This window comes from Lepisma saccharinum, chromosome 5, assembly GCF_977018435.1.
Source record: "Lepisma saccharinum chromosome 5, izLepSacc3.1, whole genome shotgun sequence".
NCBI classification, from domain to species: Eukaryota; Metazoa; Arthropoda; class Insecta; order Zygentoma; family Lepismatidae; genus Lepisma; species Lepisma saccharinum.
The window spans coordinates 56,901,498-56,920,452 of NC_139233.1; the positions used below are offsets into that span (position 1 = coordinate 56,901,498).

Below are 18,955 nucleotides of genomic sequence, written 5' to 3' on the forward strand. Positions count from 1 at the left end.
AGAACACCAAATGAAACTTCTGAAAATTCAAGTTAAGGACATTACATTTTAGGTTATTTCAAGTTGTGTTAAGTAAATGCTAAATATGTGTTTGCCATTCCAGGTTATAATGCAAATGTACAGAGATTATTTTCATTAACGTCAGCCCAATGGACTAATGAGAGAAATGCATTTCTCATAGAGCCTGTAAAAAGTTTGGTGCTGGTTCAGTATAATTTCAGAGAATAATGTCTGAATAAAAAAATCACTATTTAGTTTGTGTGTGCAGTTCACACGTGTTTTCTCAATTATTATAACTATTAGAGTAATCATATTCTTTTTATCATGTCATTGTGCAATATTAATCACAATTTCATCTATTTATATTCAGATGTTAATATCTTATGGAAAATGTACGTAAATAACATAACATACACCCCTAATATTAATAATATCAATTTACAAATCTCATAAATCAATAAACCCGTCTCGATCTGGACACCAGAATGGTCTGGACAATCTTGGAGAGAAAAAAAAAGAGAGAGAATAACTAAATAATATATGTTACTGAAATATCTATTCTTATTTTTATATATATATATATATCCTTTTGTTTTGGTGTACATGTATGAAATTTTATATTATAAATAAATAACAATAAAGAAAGGAAAATAAAAAGAAACCGATAAATTCTGAGCAAAAGACGTCCTGGTTTATTTAAAGGCACCAGGACATTAGTGAATGTATGCTCGTGGAGGCGGGCCTGTTTCGGGGGTCCGCACCCCTTTCATCATTTTTGTATTTTCATTCAGAGTTGCATGAGCATATGTTGAGAAGAAAAAAATAATTTAAGAAATCATGAAAAATATTTTTTTAACTGAAAATGTGTCCATTTTAAATTTTTTGCTAACGCATTAATGTGTATTATTTACAGTGAATGATTTGTGTCCTACATTTTGAATAAAATTTCTACATTTTGGGACAACATATCATACTTTTCTCTTATGGTAATCTGGTAACTCTACACATAACGCATTGCAGTGGAAAGAGAATTTCCAAATCTAGGTGTTCGTATTTATTGCCGGTGACTATACAATAGGATAGATCACATTAGGAAATGAACAGGATCAAAATGCAATCGCAAATTGTAGAAAGACCTAGGGAAGCCAGTGTCTTTTCCACATCCTGCCTTAATCGCAGAGATAAACGTGAGTGCCAAACTGATGAAATAGATGGTGGGACACACGCAAAATGCTGGGCCTAGGATTCGAACCTACAGCACCCTGGCTCCGTATCAAATTACTTTAATCATTACACCAAAGAGGTAGATAAATACGTTTACCAGTGCAACATGCTGAGTCGCTTTAATAAAGAAAGATCTTTCGATTGAAATAAAAGTGCCTCTACTTTATACACTGTACTTGGTAATTTACTTGACACACGTTTAGTTGAACTATTGAATAGGATCATCCTTAACCATTCCTGAAGGCTCTTAAGGTGCGATTTTGTCTTCCCAGGGGAAAAACTTGGCAAATTCTTTCATAGAATCTCGGGAGGTCTGGTGTAATATATTGAACCTCTTTCCCCGTTCTTTGAAATGATGCAAGGAAACGAAGCTTCTGAAAACACTTGGTCCCCAGGATGCAGGGAAGAAAAATGGATCGGGAATATTTAGAGGGACCATTCAGAGAAAAAATATTAATGTAATTATGTGAATGTCGTGCGATCAGAGAGTTCGAGGAAGAAAGAGATGCCGGTGAGGGTAATATAATTTCAGACCGGACCGATAGGAGGCGACAACGTCGCATGGGAGGATCGTGAGTGCTGCCGACATCATTTGCAATAGCGTTGAATAATGCTTTCTTGGGGAGATCGGGTGAAGTCTATGGAAGTTAAAGAACTATTTATCACGCGCGGAGTTCGAAGGGATGAACTCAACGTAGGCAGGACCAGAAAGGGCCGGAGACAAAAGGGGGGGAATGGGAGAAAGGTTGGAATGGGTGGGGGAGGAAAGAACGTGAAAGTTTCGGGGAAAGTTTTAAGTTGTTTGAAAGCTGGTTCTGTTTGAGCGTGGGGCGAGGATAGCGTCGGAGTTTCAGCAAGTGTTAAGGCTGTTTTGAGCATTTTAACGCTTAAACGCTTTATCCTCTGCGGAAGAATAACTCAATTAACTCGAAATGTTTGCGTGGGTATTGTGTAGTGAGTTCTTTCACGTTTAAACATAAATATGAAATAAAGTTATAGATGAATTAAAGCTAAAGAATTTGGATTAATACTCCTGAATATACCCACCTCAAAAGATTTCATGGTACTTTTCAGAAAAGGCCAAACACGTCCACTACATGTAGATAGGCTAATCGGTATTGAACCTACAGTTTAAAGTTGAATCCGAACCGCTATGTGTCACCATCGGGATCGTACCCGGAACCCCTTGATCAGAAGGCAACAGAGCTACCACTGCGAGATCCGGGAGGCCCAGTTTGTTTGTTAGAAAAGAGAAAATAGGGTAAATGTGAGGTAAAATGGTACCCTAAGGAAACATTTTGAAATAATACACCTAATTCTTGAAGCTTTCCTGGCGATGAATGATGAAGAGTTTTTAAGTGACTTCAATCCCTGAAGATGAGATTGACTTTAGCTCTCAAAAGCTTATCCGGAAATCACCTAGAAAACCTCTTCAACATTCACATAATGTTTACTGGGGAAAAAATATTATGTGTTTGTTAGAGGACTGAATGTCATTCTAGGAATAAAACGCGAGACATTTACCTTATGATATGTGATTTACTCTGATATGTGAGTGAAAAATATAGTTTGATACCACGTGACATGATGTCCGGTTGGCCTATCCACCGTGGCAAAAATACACAAACAATTTGGAGGAAACGGATATCAATACTTTTATTCGCGGGTTTCACTTAGCGAATTGTGGCAAAATACGAGAGGGTGTCAAAAAGTTTTGCCTGTTGAGGTATAATTTGTTTAATAATAGAAAGATTGAACAGTCCGCAAAACCATTTTCGAAAAATTGCACAGAACACACTCCCTGCCTCACTGTTCAGAGCTGTTTTAACCTCCTGTAGCTTAGCTCAGACTTTATGGTATCCCAAACTCTCAATCATTGTAAGTGCTGACCCATAGGACATGTGCACTGCATCAGAAATTTCCTGGATAGTGATACGTTTATCCTCTCGTCGGTCAACGACGTTGGTGGCCTGCCACTCTTTGTCATGTCCACACTTTTGAACTTAACTACTTAACGTGATGGCAACTGTGTGGAAGGGTAACTCTGAGTAGAGGACAGTACAGGCAAACCATATCTATGTTCATTGTTTCAATCTTTCCATTATTAAACAAATTATACCTCAACAGGCAAAACTTTTTGATACTTCCTCGTATATATATATATACGTATATAATCGTCATTTTCTGGGCATTTCACATGATACCACATTCTATACACTGAACATAGCCTTCACCATTTTTAAAAGCCTTCCATGGCTTACATGCTCTCCCCTGGGTTGTCATATCGCCCGTTCTCTTTCTCGTTCACTTTTATTTTACGAGACATCGCTGTGTGTTTCTCAAAACTCGAGACAGGGTGGACTTCCGCCGAACCATGGTGGATGAAGATGAGCTGTAGCCAAGCGTCTGAGCCAGAAATGCTCCTTGAGATAAATCGAAAGTTTAATTTCAATTTATGTAAACAGTATTTCATAAATTTTCCGATAGAGCTAATGTCACAGAAGAAGTGTTCGGGACTCGTATAAAATCGCACGCTCGTCTACGTCACATTCAACACAGTTTCAAGTTCCACTTGAATTTTTACCAATCTCAATAGGACTCACGATGGAGAAGGCGTATTCATTTTGTTTTGGTTAACTAGTGTAAAAGTAGTTTGAGTTTGCACCTGCCTTAAGTAATTAGTCGTGTAGTTTAATTAGCAGTAATATCACTCAATATGTCTTACCGGGTAAGAAGTTAGCTCATTTCCCATTTACTGATTTCAAGCATGGGAAATCAAATTGAGAACTGAAACTGGTAAAATTTTAAAAGCCGGGAAACGTCTGTAACTCCTTTGTTTTGTAATTGTTGACATTCGTACTTACCTATTCTGCATTGCGAAAGATTCTTTAATAAGGGATTTAGCTTTTTTCAACGAAAATGATTTCCATTTTCGAGATATCGAGTAATTAATCTTTCTTATTTTTCCCCTTCCGTAGGTATTTTTCGGTGAAAATGAATGCTAATGGAACCTAACCTAACAGGCCTAACCTAACCTCGTAGGCATATCTCGTTTCCGTGATGGTTCGTGGGGCTATCGTTAATTTTTGGGGCTAACGTCAATGGTTTGAGGGGGCTACCCGTGGATGGTTTTTGGAGCTACCCGTTGATGGTTGACGTTAGCCCCAAAACCATCCACGCGTAGCCACACAAACCACTGACGTTAGCCCCAAAAACCATCCACGGGTAGCCCCAAAAACCATTCACGTTACCTCCAAAAATTAACGATACCCCACGAACCATCACGGGGACGAGGTATGCCTACGAGGTTAGGTTAGGCCTGTTAGGTTAGGTTCCATTAGCACTCACATAGAAACATGAATTAACGGTGAAATAACTTGACCGATGAGAGAGAATTCTTGTACGACCTATCACAAGTTTACAGAAACTCAATTACGTAAGTACTTTCTCCTATAAATTTGAAGAAATCAGTTTCACTAAATCTCCTTTTGCTATAAGTCAGGGTTAAAATTTGAGTTTCCTTATGCCCTAAATCTGATTCCTTTTTGTTATTGTGAGATTTTCTTACGTTAAATGAGATTTATCCATTCTATGTAGTCTATAGTTCTTTTGGGTATTTAAGTAAATTAACCTGTATTTTTAGAAAGTATAAAATTTTTGTGTCTGTGTGTTCATGCAATTTACTCGCAGCAACACGAGCCTTCTCGCTACTCGCAAATTATGGTTAAATAACCTTTCTTTTTTCTGCGCCTGATGTACACTAAGAATTTGTGAGTTAAAGCTCTGGTAATACACAAGTTGTCGAAGGGGAACAAAGGGTGCTCATAACTGAAATAGCTTCAGTCCATTGGCATACGCAGAAGGGGGGCTGATGGGGCTACAGCCCCCTCCGTAATTTTGGCAAAATCAACATTTTCAAATAAAATCAGCGAAGAAGTAGGGAAAAGCCAGAGTGGTAAATGCATACCTCTCTTAAAATGACCCACGATTGTCTTCTTGAGAGTGGAAAGTTCTGAAAAGACGAAATATCATACTGAGTATGCCACCCCCCTAAAAATCATCTATGTTCTATCCACCTGTACAATTCCAGCCCCTCCAGAAAAATATCCTGGGTACGAAAGTGCTTCAGTCTATTCTCGTAACCATGTAAATAACCTACATGAGGAATTTTCCATAATCTTTTGTAGAAGAGAAAGATTCACACGAAGAGAGAAGGTTAAAGAAAGAGATAGACTGATAGACGGACATAAAGAGAGATACAGAGAATTATGGAGAAACTGGGGAAGAAAGAAGTATATAAAGAAAGAAATACAAAGAAACAGCTGAAGTAGAACGAAAATGAAAGAGGAAATATAGAAAAATAGAAAATAAAATAATCTTAGTAGATGCGCCCATTGAAGCAGGACTCACCAAAAAATATTCCTTCTTCGAATCGTGTGTGTACCGCTTCGGGGAAACATTTATCTGCTTTGGGCTTGAAACCACAACGTCTGGAATGCGAGTCCGTCACTTCAGACACTCACTACAACTCATTCACATCCCAGCTTTGCCACTTGAATGTACTGAGTTCGAGACATTTTGTGGGTTGTATCTTGCGGAATCTTTAGACTTGCTTTGGACAATTCAACTTGACAAATAACGATTCCTAAATTACCAGGACTTTAAAGTCTAAATCCTCCTATCATAGCGCAGAGAGGAGGATTTTTTTACAACTCTCTCGAAGCCCGTATTGTCCCCTTTCTATCTTCGAGTAATTTTTTTCTATTCGTTCCATTTCCAATTCTTGTTTGAGTTCGGACAACTCTTCTTCGATCTTCCCTGCGAGTCTCCCCCCTCCTTCCCCCTCCCCCTCAGGAAGGGAAGGAAAGCAAACAGAAGACGATTTGTCCTGGACTAGCAGGTCTCGAAGGAACCAGCGTTGAGGGAATTATTATTAAAAGGGTTTTAAAAGCTTCTGTAAGGGCGGACGATGAATATTGGATTTCTCTAGATCAGCATCCTTGAATCAAGCTCAAAGGCGAGGAAATAGATTTACTTTCCTCAAAGCCCTCTTTTGCATCCACGAAGGGTCGTAGTAATCCTACACGAGTGGCAGCCTTATCATAAACATCTTAATATAAATTTTAGCTGAATAAACGCTTCCTTTTGGAGACTTTAATTAGAGAGATGATAAACGTTCACAAACTAATGTTTCAACTTCTATTGACCATGTTGTTTTTCGTATGGTTTGCTTACATCTTAGAAGGATGTGGGAATTCCTAGAGGTGGGTCCGCGTGATAAAAATTTTGAGGGCCTTCTTTCTTGACATAAAGTGATGGCTATTTCACAGTGTCGCATGAGAATTCTAGAGAAGGCTGTGTACTACTTTTAAAAATGTCTGCAAACCAGAGTTAAAACATCAAAAATAAATAATAAATTCCGAATGTTGCTTTGTATGAATATTATGACTTATGAGTCACATTATACTTGATAAAATAATAACTTGGTAACATCGCAAAAGGCTTTCGGTAGACTGTGTGGGCTTTTCATTGTAGTGGATAGGTATCCTCCTAGAACAAAAAGTCACTGGTTTGTTACCACAAAGAAATAACTTCTATTTTTAGATATAAGATGCAAATTTAATGATGTTTAAAGAAAGTTTTAGCAAGTTTGGCATATCTTATTATTCTAAAATTTAGATAAATGATAATAAAAATTGGGCTTCAATATTAGACGTCCTTTCCTTAGTACTGGTTATTCATATTCACCGTTTTACACATAACAATAAGAAGTTCTATTATTAAGTACCTGGCTTCTCTATTAAGTCATTCCAAGATTCCTTGGGTTTGCAACACTGTTTGGTTCCAGCGACAATTCCAAGGAAACTACCAACACTCGCCATCGCATTTACTTACAAAGGACTAATAGCCAGAAGCAAACAAACAAGGATTTGTGACGCGCCACCACATAATGTGTTTACGGCCTTCTGCCCCATTCCAACGTTCTTCGGGAATGAGGGATTCTACAGATTTCGTTTGGTGCCGGCGGGTAGATGGCGTTGGTGATAGTAATCCCACAGAATCCGCTAACGGTTCAAGTTGTACCTCTGTACAACCACTGTCCGCCCTTGGATTCGGGTGAGGGGAATAAGATCGAGAAATAAGGGGAGGCGGAGAGATTACCTTGGTGAAACAACCCTAACATTGGTTGAAAATTAAACCTTCCATTAATGCTGCTCGTGTTTATTTTCAACTTGAACCTTGCAGTGTATTTTCCAAGATGTATGGACCATGGTGGTAAAAGGTAATGTATTAATTTATCCTAAAAGCTCTTTGGCGTTCAAAATCCTCCTCTAAACCAATACAACCTCCTACACATGAACATGCATATTGTCAGGGCTAAACTGTGGTCAGATTATACGAACAGAAACAGAACACAATCTTCAATAATAACGACTATTTATGTTTACATACTAATTAAACCATTTGATAGTATCATTGTTATCTTTACATTCCAAAAACCTACAATAAGATATACTTTTTTATGAACTTAATAACCTTTGTGTCACAGATTTAGATTTTAATTATCTCAAACTTAACGCGTAGTGAGAAGCACAACACAAGATCAACAAATGTTCACAAACCAAATTTCATTAAGTAACCTCTTTGCTCCTAGTTTCAATGCTACGAGCCATCAAAAAACTGCATTTGCTATTCTGTATGCATGCAGACAAGAAGCAGGAATTAAGCTTAACGCCCACTGAGACGCGAAGAAACTTCTGTTGTCTGCTTCTATTGAAATCAAATGGTGTAACGCCCACTACAGGGCGGATCCGAAGTGGAAATTTCCGTGCCAGAAGTCTGAAGGTTTTCATAAAGGTGATCGCCAACTGACAAGCCGGAAACGGGTCCGTTACGTTCCGTTGTCGCGTTTATCCGCGTCTCAGTGGGCGTCAAGCTTTAGTGCTTTCTGCTGGCATTTTCTTTTTCTATTGCAAAATACATTCCTGTACTGTAAAAGACAAGAAAAACGTTTGAGTTTACTTTATTATATAAAATAGGCTAATAGAGGTGGTGCTTACATTTTGAAATGTGATCCGAACTACTGCATGTGCCTCTATCGAAATCGAATCTTGAACATTAAAATTGTGTTCACCCCCTTACCTGTTCGGCCTGTGCATAATAAATAGGTAAAGGACAACTACTAACTAACTCTCTAGCCTTCTTAAACCTGAAGGCTCATGGCTGCAGCAACACAGGCCTTCCATCTGTCCCTATCTTGAGCAAGATCTATATACTCTTTTCCATCCCTACAAATTTCCTTTAACAAAATAGCATTAATTATTCCTCCTTCTCATTAATTATTCCTCCTTCTCACATTTTTCCCCGCACCTCCACCATGTTACGTTTAGGTCGTTCACCGGCCTAACAGCTTAGCTACGAGAAGAGTTCATATGTGAGAAGGGGGAATAATTAATGCTCCTTTGTCCTTCATCTATTTATTATGTACACGCCGAACAGGTAAGGGGGTGAACACACCTGAGCCGGGTTTGAACTACTATACACTGATACTTAAATTACTAGTGTCATCACTGTACCTGATCTGGTCCGTCGGCTTAGTCGGGTCGGCGCCCTGTGATCCGTTGACGGTGTGTACTTTGGGCACTAACCAACCTTTGCACGGACACACTCCACGAGTCGCACCACTTAGGCAACTAGCTTCCGACTCTCTCGGCCACTAACTTCTGACTTCCCCGGCAACCTCTCGTCATCGGGGATTTGCTTGGTGTTTGTTGATTTAGCATTTAATCCAGGCTCGTGTATTGATTTTAAATTCTGAAATATAACTAGTTCTATTTCGGTCTTTTTGTGCCACTTTTGTACTCATAAGCAGTGGCGAAGCGTCCTATGAGGGCAGGAGGCCAGGCCTACCCACACCATTACTCTTTTAAAGGTGTCTTTACTTATTTCTTCAAAAGATATGTACTAATGCAATGCAAGAGTTTGGAATTATCATTTATGATAATTACAAAGAAATTCTAACCCTGGCCAGTATACGAACTTTTCACGGAGTGAGGCACATTTGCTGGGGCCTCTTCTCTTCACATTCTGTCGTACGGTCGTATATGCGGGAAGCCTAATCTTACGAGTACTGTACGTATGCTTATAACGTGCTCGTGAGGCCGGCCTCGTGGTGTTACCCGCTAGGACGAACAGAATATCAGCAACACTGTATTTACGCCATTGTTGGAAATTTGTGGTGAGCCAGAAATTTATATAAACATTCGCCTGTGTTCGTGCAGAGAGATTTCTATTTCATTGTACATTCTCCATATTTTGCACGAAACTTAAGATTTCCTTCCTTTCATCGACAAGTGTAAGTGAAATTGAAAATTACGGAGTACTGTAGTTCTGACTTCGTTTTGGTCGGAGTGCTGATGGTCTTGCCGATTCACCCAACACCGTAGCGTAAACAGAAAGTCTAAAAAACTTATATTTATAAATTAAGTCTTCATACCAAATTATGTAAATTAAAATGCTAGTTACGCCCTATATTTACAAAGTAGTTTTTCTTTCACTGGAAGAATAATAATTTATTTTATCGTGAACGCGGATTCCCTGGCTTCTTCCCTGTCTGTGAAGACTTGCCTCCGCTCACGGCGCTTCAAGCCAGTGTGGCTCGGAGCGCTAGGTTCGTGGCGGTAAAGCTTTGTTTGTGATTCGTGTCGTGCGCAGCGATCAGATTTATGCAAGAAAGTGCTGGCCTGAAATGCAAGAACAACAAGAACAATTGAAGTAAGACTTGAAGCTTTCCTGGCGACGAATGATGAACAGATTCTCTCGGACTATCGATCAGGTGAGTTGTGGAAATGATTCCAAGCTTTCGCTAGCTAACAACACTCTCATCTTCAGGGTAGAAATGAAGTTCTGAGCGTCAACCCGGTGTATATACGTTCGTGGAGGGGGGATCCCGGTGAAGATGGCGAACCAATCGAGTGGCATGTCTGCTACGTGCGCGTTTCTGGTTAACTAACGCTACCCAGCTGGGTCCAGTTCGAGCCCCGTGTCGCGATTAAGATTGTCTTTTTCTTCATAAATGGCTATTGCTTACTTGATAATACGGTCCCAGTAGTTTGAAGTTTTGGCTAAGATTTCTGTGTTGTTGAAATCTGGTCTCTGTCCCTCGTTGATTGAATGTCCTGTTAGTCCCGACTTTTCAGAGTGGAAATACTTTGATGTTCTTTACAGCGTTGTTCTATTGTCCTAAGCGTTTGCCCAATGTATGCTTTCCTGCATTTGCAGGTAATACGGTAGACTCCCGTTGTCTTGAGTCCTAACTCATCCTTGGGGTTGCGTAGTAGGCTTCTGATCTTCGGAGGTGGTTTGTGAATGTTTTTATGTTATGTTTCTTTAGAATTCGGCTGATTACTCCGGAGAGATTTCCGGTGTAAGAATGGATGGCTATCTTCTGGTCAGCTTTGTCCGTGTCCCCTGGTGTGTTCGGATTCCCCGATGTGTCTAGATTCCCCGATGTGTCTGGATTCCCCAGCGTGTCTGGATTCCCTGATGTGTCCGGATTCCCTGGTGTGCTGGTCTTCTTGGACAGTACTCGTGTTAATGTCATGTTGATGTTGTGTTCCGAGTACCCGTTCTGTTTGAAAGCTGTGCGAAGATGATGTATTTATTGGGATAGATGCTCCGCGTCGCTGATTTATTTTATTTATTACTTTATTTCATTACTTTATTTTGTCAGATTCAAGCAACTAATGGAAATCACACTTTTGTGCCTACCCTGCTAGCAACTCTACGCTTCGCCACTGCTCATAAGAGGCCAGTCGTGACATTGAGAAGTGGCGACGAACTGATGAGATAGATTTATAACATACACACACATCAATGCCATACTCAGGATTCGAAATAGTACCTCTTGCATTGAAGCGTGCTAAGGTAACCACTCCCCTACAGACTTGGATTGAATTGTAATTAAAAACTGAATATGTTTTAGATAAATAAATAAAAACATGTGGGAGGAGGCGCTTTCCTCCCTTCTCACCATTTTCCCCATTCGAATATGTCCCTGTGTCTTGTACTTTAGTATTTGTACTGAAGAATTAACTTTATTTTTATTGTCATTTGAATTTATGCAGGGCATACACAAAAGAATGGTGCAGTTTCAAAGTTAATTTTAAAAAAAATATATATTTCTCAGGTTACACGGGCACAACATACACTGTCCAAGTTTCTTATGCGTTAATTACAATCCTTCAATGTGTGTCTCCTGGGTCACACGATACACATCCACACGATAATCAAACTCATCCAAGACCCTTTGTAGCATGTCCGCTGTAATGACCTACTATGCATGCATTATCCGATCACGAAGTTCAAGGATGGACATAGGCAATGGTGATACTTACACGCTGGCATTAACGATCCCCCCAAAGATTGAAATCACATAGTGCAAGATCCGGCGAACTGGGTGGCCAAGGGAGAAGGTTGTTGTCTCCATTTGCAACACGTCCGATCCAGCGCTGTGGAGGAACAGCATTGAGAATCACTCATACGTTCCTGTGAAAATATAGAGTTTGAATAAAAACACAGTAATTGATTTTTGTTTAATGAATGTCGATATATTTTTTTTAAAATTAAATTTTCGAAATTCGTAAGCTTTACACCAGAGGCGGCAACTTGAAATAAATTTTGGGGGGCAAGGTTGACACAATCAATATTTTATGTATATGTAAATATACATAAAAAACATAATAGCTGTCCCTCTCGGTGAATTTTGGGGGCAGAGTGTGCCTTTTGTGAGTGTAGCTATTTGATGAACGCAAGCGCGTCATGAATCCCCCCTGTAGGCACCCCTAGTGTATGTTGTACAGTGTAACGTGAGAAATGTTTCTTTAATTAACTTTTGAAACGGCACTATTCTTTTGTGTATGCCCTGTATTTTATGATACGTATTTCTACTATTTGGAGCCCTACATGAATAAGATGCTCTGGAGCTTACAAGCCACATGTTGGACATCATAAAAAGTAGAACTTAGTTTTCATTCTAAAAAGTTGACGGGGAAATGAACGTCAAAGACTGTTAACTTCTGCTGTTATCCAACTACAATAAAAAAATGACCGTTTAAAAAATACTAAGGGCCATTAAATAGTTAATATAATTTCAATGGTTCAGTTTTGTAAATATATTTATGGCATACGCAACTGAAATTTTACAGTTTGGTAAAAACAAAATTCCCTGACATTTCCAGGTTCTCCAAACCAAAACTTTCTAGACTAAAGCCATCAGGGCAATTCATATGTAGAAGGTCACTATATTACAGCTAATATCACATTAAGAATCCAACTTTACCAAGTTTTCAGAATATCCACTTCACATATAAAAGTGATGACAAGATTGACCTACAGTTAAAAAAATCTTATTTTTATACAAAATAATAATGACAGCATAGTTAATGCGAGGCGCATGTCAAAAAAGGGCCGATATGTCATATGCTTTCGTACATAATTATAGTAAACATTAGAATAGAATAGAACAGAATGTTGTTGTTTTTTTATTTAAGTAGTCCTGTTTCGGCTTCATGGGCCGTTTTACAACCAATCCTTGTCACAGATACAATAAATGAATAATAACAAAGAAAGAGAAATAACATAATGATCATGATAATACCACAGATAAAGTGATAATACTATAATGATAATTTAAGGATTATACAATAATAAAATAATACATTTAAGTGATTAGTATGTATTCTGTGGAGTAAAGATAAGTAATAAGTCATCAGTAGTGAGGGGGGGATAGGAATGCATTATATGATGTGTTAAGTGCAGGTGCAATGTAGGTTAATGTTAGTAACAAAGTCTTTATTAATTCCAATATTTACCAAACATAACCCAGAAATTGCAACAAGAAAGTGGGAAATTTCAATAGTCATTTACTATAGTATATTTCTACATGAAAATAATTCAAAACATGACCTTTTGCTAGAGTAATTAATGTACAATTTCTACTGTAGCTACTGGTAATACTCAGTATACCAAATTGAAGTATGGTTTGTCTGCAACAAATTTAAAATTCCTTGTCCTGCCTTTGCTTTCTTTGTTTAAAAACCTACTTTTAGTGCACTCAACAAAAACAATGTTAATTTTTCGAAAAACAGAGTAAATTTCCCTGGCACATCCATGAATTTTCCAGAAAAAGTATATTCCCTGACTTTTCCAGGATTTCCAGTATATTAAGACTAGTAGATACCATGAATTTTTAATTATTCTATATCTTTATGCATGAAAAATATTAAAATTTTATTGAAAAAAACCTCTTTCGTCTCGTTTGTATAAATTAACAGGCTGACAGTGGGGAAATTAGTATAATTGCATTAGTGTTTTGTGGGAAAACGTTATTTATTGTTTCCCATGTATATTGTTACATTTGCTTTGGTAGACATATGGTACAAATCATATAAAAAATATTTTTGTCGTTTTCGTGGGAAACACCACATGAAAACTGAAAAACACTCTCTGAGGTGTGGAAATTGTTATAAAGACACCTTTGCATTTTTACAAAATAAACTAATAACAATCAGAAAGTATTGCACAACAAAGTTCTAGTATTTAGTTGAACCACCATTTTTCTTAACAACCTCGAAAGTTATCTTAGTCATGCAGTGTATGAGAGTGTGTAAGTCTTCCTCTGAGATTGCTGTCCACTCTGACTGAATCCCATTTTTCAGCTCAGCCACAGTCACAAATTGCCGGCCATTGCGATACACATACCTTGCTAGGATCCCCCATAAATTCTCAATGGGGTACAAATCTGGACATCGTGCCGGCCAACTCAGAACTCTTATTCCTTTCTCCTGAAACCACTGTCTCGACGTAGCAGACACGTGAATGGCAGCATTATCTTGTTGAAAACGTAGATTATCGTCGCCAAATTCTTCGTACATCCGAATGAAATCTGACTCGAACATCTCTAAGTAGGCATCCCAATTCGTGGTGTGCAACCATGCTATGGTATGTTTGACGTATCTTTAGCGTAAAGCGCTGCCCAGATCACAACGCTTTCCCCATCAAAATTTCTACTCATACTAACTTGGTCTTCTTCACGGAGATAGTGCCAATGATACATAAAACCATCTGGCTCGTCCAAATTGAACTATTTTTCGTTGCTGATTCCATTCTGAGGTCCAAGACATGTGTTCTTCAGCAAATGCCATTCCAGCCTTCTTATGGGCATCGCTTAGGGGTGGTTTCCTAATTTGTTTCTTGAATGCAATGTTATGGTCTTCTGCTAGAATTTGTTACACTCGCCTGGCAGTGGCTGGTAACTGCATATCAGCTACGATTTGAGAGGAAAAAATTTATTGAATTTTGCTTTACGCAAAATAAATCATTTGTGAACTCGGACAGCTTTAGTGTCCGACCATATTTTCCGTTTTCTCCATACTGTGCGCCCAGTTTGACAAAATTGTCAATAACACAACTCGAATGTCCTAATTTTTTTAGCTATTTGATGATTGGAGGGGCCCGTCTCCTTGTAATCAGTAATTCTTGCTTTTTCGTCACCTGAAAGACGCTTTCCAACCAGGCATGTTGGACTAGCTACTACCTGATGCTCGCACACACTTCCCTTCACTACCAACGTTAGCACAACAGCTACGCCAGCAGTAGTGTTGCCTTTATAGCAATTTCCACCTCGACAGTGTTTTGTTGGTTCTTATGTAGTGCTGCCACCTACACACTGACACAAAAAGTGTAATATGATATGCCTAATAATAATTGTTCGCAATACACGTCCCGTATATGGTAGAAATATTCGTATGAATAACTTTGTTCTCTTCTTGTACTCATTTACACCACTGTATTGTAAATATGACTGTAAATTTTAACAGTGTTGTTCTACTTGGTGGTGTTTCATGATGTAAAATTCACGTTAAACAAGATATACTGTAGCATTCTAAAATATGAAATTGTAATCTGACACTTCACAGTACCGAATCAAGTTTTTTAAAACATGATAACGAAAGATAATACTAGCAGGAAGAGGAATTGGCAAGTCTGCCAATCTGATTATCTCTCTCGACGATTCTCGAAAACACAATCGTAACATCGATTGACGTCCAAATAATCGACAGGCGGTTGCCTCCACTCTGCATTCTGCACAGCTGAAATATTTATCAACCAAAGCCAATAAACTAATTACACGGCGAAATTCGCCAGGAATTTCGTTCCGCTTTTTACCGATTCCTCTGTACCTTTCGCTGGTGGAATTCATGTCAGCCATTGAAACGGGAGCGAGTGAATATGTCGTTGGTTTTTTTTTGCATTGGGAGAAGTTACCGATCTTGTAACAGTTGGAATGTTCCATCCTTTTTTCATTACATTCATGGAGTGGTATTATACTTTGTAATTTCCTTTTATACCAACTGTAGTAAATATTTATTAGATTGTCGTTGTAATTAACTTCGTAGCTGTCTTCAAATTGCAATTTATGGAAAATTAAGGCCCAGTATTCAGACTTGTTCACGATTTTCCATCAACTGCACTTCTACGTACTTGATAAAGTATACATAGAGCATAATAATTAATTAATTTGGGATTCCCGATGGCGCTGTGGTAGCGTGGTCGCCTTGTAATCAAGGCGTCCCGGGATCGATACCCGGTGGAGACACATAGTGGTTTAGATCCAACTTTAAACTGTAGGTCCAGTCTGGATTAGCCTTACTGTGCATAAAGTGGACTTAAAACACCAACTCAATCAATCAATGAATTAATTTGGTTTACTTTACATCGTTTCTATGCCATTTTCGGCTGATTGCAAGGATGAGGATGTGATGATATGATGAAATTGATGAAGGGACACTCACAAAGCAAATCCACGCCGGGATTCGAACACGTGACTCTTGGCCTCGCAGCGAGCTGCTGTGCTAACCACTCCGCCACAGAGTTTTCTAATAATGGACACACGACTGGTTGATTGAGCTGCTGTTTTAAGTCGACTTTATGCACAGTAAGTCTAATCGGGACTGGGCCTACAGTTTAAACTGGAATCCAAACCACTATGTGCCTCCACCTGGCATCAAACCCGGGACGCCCTTGTTTACAAGGCGACGATGCTACCACTGCGTCATTGGGGAATCCCTAATGGACACACGAGGTCTCGTATTAAAGTTCACGAACTCTTCACGGTAAATTGCTAAGTAACTCATTGCAGAATATCACTGCTGTCACCTTCCTTTACTGCTCTTTGAAAGTTATGCACGGATGTCAGAGCCTATTCAACCTTTCAATCCATATTTACATTTTTTTGTGGAATGGCCCACAGCGCTGTAGCCTATTACTCCTGATGTCATCAGCATGATCAGAATTCCTTCTTTTCAGTGTTCCGTTTTACCAGCGGTAACAGAAAGAAGTCGTGGGGGCTAGATCCGGTGAATAGGTAGGGTGTTCAAGCGAGTTAATTATTTTACCAGCTAAAATCTCCACATACAATACCTTGTGGACAGGTGTCTTCAGCTACTTTGGGACCATATCGAAAAGACATGCAAAGGCATTCACTTTCTTGTTTTTCCTGTTTCTGATAGACGATTTCCACGTACAAATAAACGAAGTCTTTCCTTGTTTTCTTCAGTTTCGCTCCCTGATGAGCGTTCAAATCTCTCGTGGGTAGCGGGTCTCTCAGAGACAGTGCTCGATGTGATGGGGGAGGGGTGACAGTGATATCCAACAACTAGAAAAAAATTCGTATAACACATCATCATTTTACACCACATCACTTATCTATCTTACATTGCATCCTGAAAAGTGTACTACTCTCACCATCTCTCTCAAGAAGAACCTGTTAAAGTCATCTTACTCCATCTCTGGCAATAACATCAAAGCAGTATCCTCTCATAAAGACCTAGGCATTGTTTTCGACCAAAAGCTCACATTTGAGGAACATATTTATGCACCACATAAAAGGCAATACATCTCTTAGGTTTACTCTACCGCTTCACTGAAATTAGTGACATCTCAGCCCTCACCTTGTACTTCAAATCATTTATTCCCCAATAATAGTATACTGCTCACCCGTCTGGTCCATGGCGTGCCCCACTCAGCTCTATAGAATCGATTCAGTCTTTCACTTCTTCCTAGCTATAGTCCGTCACAGGGTTCCCTCATTACGCAATTTTTCATTTCCGCATCTCCTGTCTTTTCTAAACTTACAAAGTGCTTATGAGCGACGTTTGCAGAATGATTTCAGTTATTTATACAAAATTGTGAATGGCAAAATCCGCTGCAACACACTTCTTGAGGAATTCCACTTTAGAGTACCTATGCGCACAACACGCAACACAAGATTATTTTATACAAAAAAACACACACTAGAAATTCAAAAAAGATCTATCTTTTACAGACTTGCCACACGATACAATTATCTCTCAAGAATCGATATATTTTCCTCCGAGTTTGCCTTTCGGCTTTCTATTAGAAGAAATGTTTGTAAATAGTATCAAATAGTGCCATCTTTTACTTATTTCTTGTTAATTTGCTATTCACTTTTGTGTTAATTTGTTACTTTTATTATTTTTTATATTTTTTTGCTTATTATTATTATCATCATCATTGCATTTTCATTGTTGACAATTTCAGTGTAAAATGCCCACATGTGCTATATATGGAATTGTCTCAATAAATAAATAGATAATGTGGTAAGCAAGGTGAGTCCTTTTTAAAAATACCTTTAACTCTCAAATATGTAAAGACAAAGATCTTCGTGTACATTCTACCGTCATATAAAGGCCCATTTGGAGACTCGCGTAATTTCGACGTGACCCTTGGCCACGTCTTGTACGCTCGCATGCGTGACCTTCGGCCACGTTGTGGGCGTAATGATATAGATAGGGTAAAATGACTGCATGTTGTATTGGATGAAGGGGATCAAGTGTATAAGTTTGCTAATTTGAAAAGTTTAGAAAGTAACTTTATGTATGTATAGGCTCTAATAAGGTACAACTATTCAAAATATTATTGTCTATTTTCTTAATAATAAACATGTGTAAGTAATAACCGTTTCAAGATAATTAGTTGGATGTTTTGCATAAACGAATTCAATAGCGACACTAAATTGAAAATGCAATATTTACGTCTTTTGTCATTTTCACATTTTAAAACGTAATTGCTAAATAATTGTTTTCCGTCATTCCCCTTAAATTCCTACCTTACCTCTGTAATAAATTCTGACACTTGTTTTTGAAATACGAAAAGTCTAGTATAATTCAGTTACAGTAGTTCTCGCTGTTAAAATAAACTTTCTTTAAGTTCCCTAGCAACGTCCGTTTCCATGGTGAACAACAAGCAACTCAAGTCTCTAAAAAATTGTTTGTTATTATACCTATAAACATTTAATTAAACCATCCACCATGTAAATATTTTCGCATTGAGTTTACCAATATATACGTAATTGTATCTGGACTGAATCAACTTCTGATGTAGATGTCAGTCTTGTTTGAGGCACCTTTTCTAACCAGGAGTTGATTCATCTGTGTGCTGTCTTGTACGCTCTCATGCGTGACCTTCGGCCACGTTGTGGGCGCAATTGTGTTATTGATGCGGTTATTCATAGATCTTAATGATTGAAATTTGACTTCATGTTGAATTGGATGAAGGGGAACATGTGTATAAGTTTGCTTATTTGAAATGCTTAGAAAGTAACGTGCTCTAATATTGTACAAATATTCAACATATTATTGTCTATTTT

The 18,955-nt window shown here is 38.4% G+C and overlaps 1 long non-coding RNA gene across 1 annotated transcript; it reads right to left on the minus strand.

The window, feature by feature from the left end:
* Positions 1-11,427: 11,427 nt before the first annotated feature.
* Positions 11,428-18,506, minus strand: LOC145988385 (uncharacterized). The gene is made up of 3 exons (XR_014441749.1): positions 18,421-18,506; positions 16,708-16,942; positions 11,428-11,772 (listed from the first exon to the last, which is right to left on the minus strand). It is a non-coding gene; the product is annotated as an uncharacterized LOC145988385 (long non-coding RNA).
* Positions 18,507-18,955: the final 449 nt, after the last annotated feature.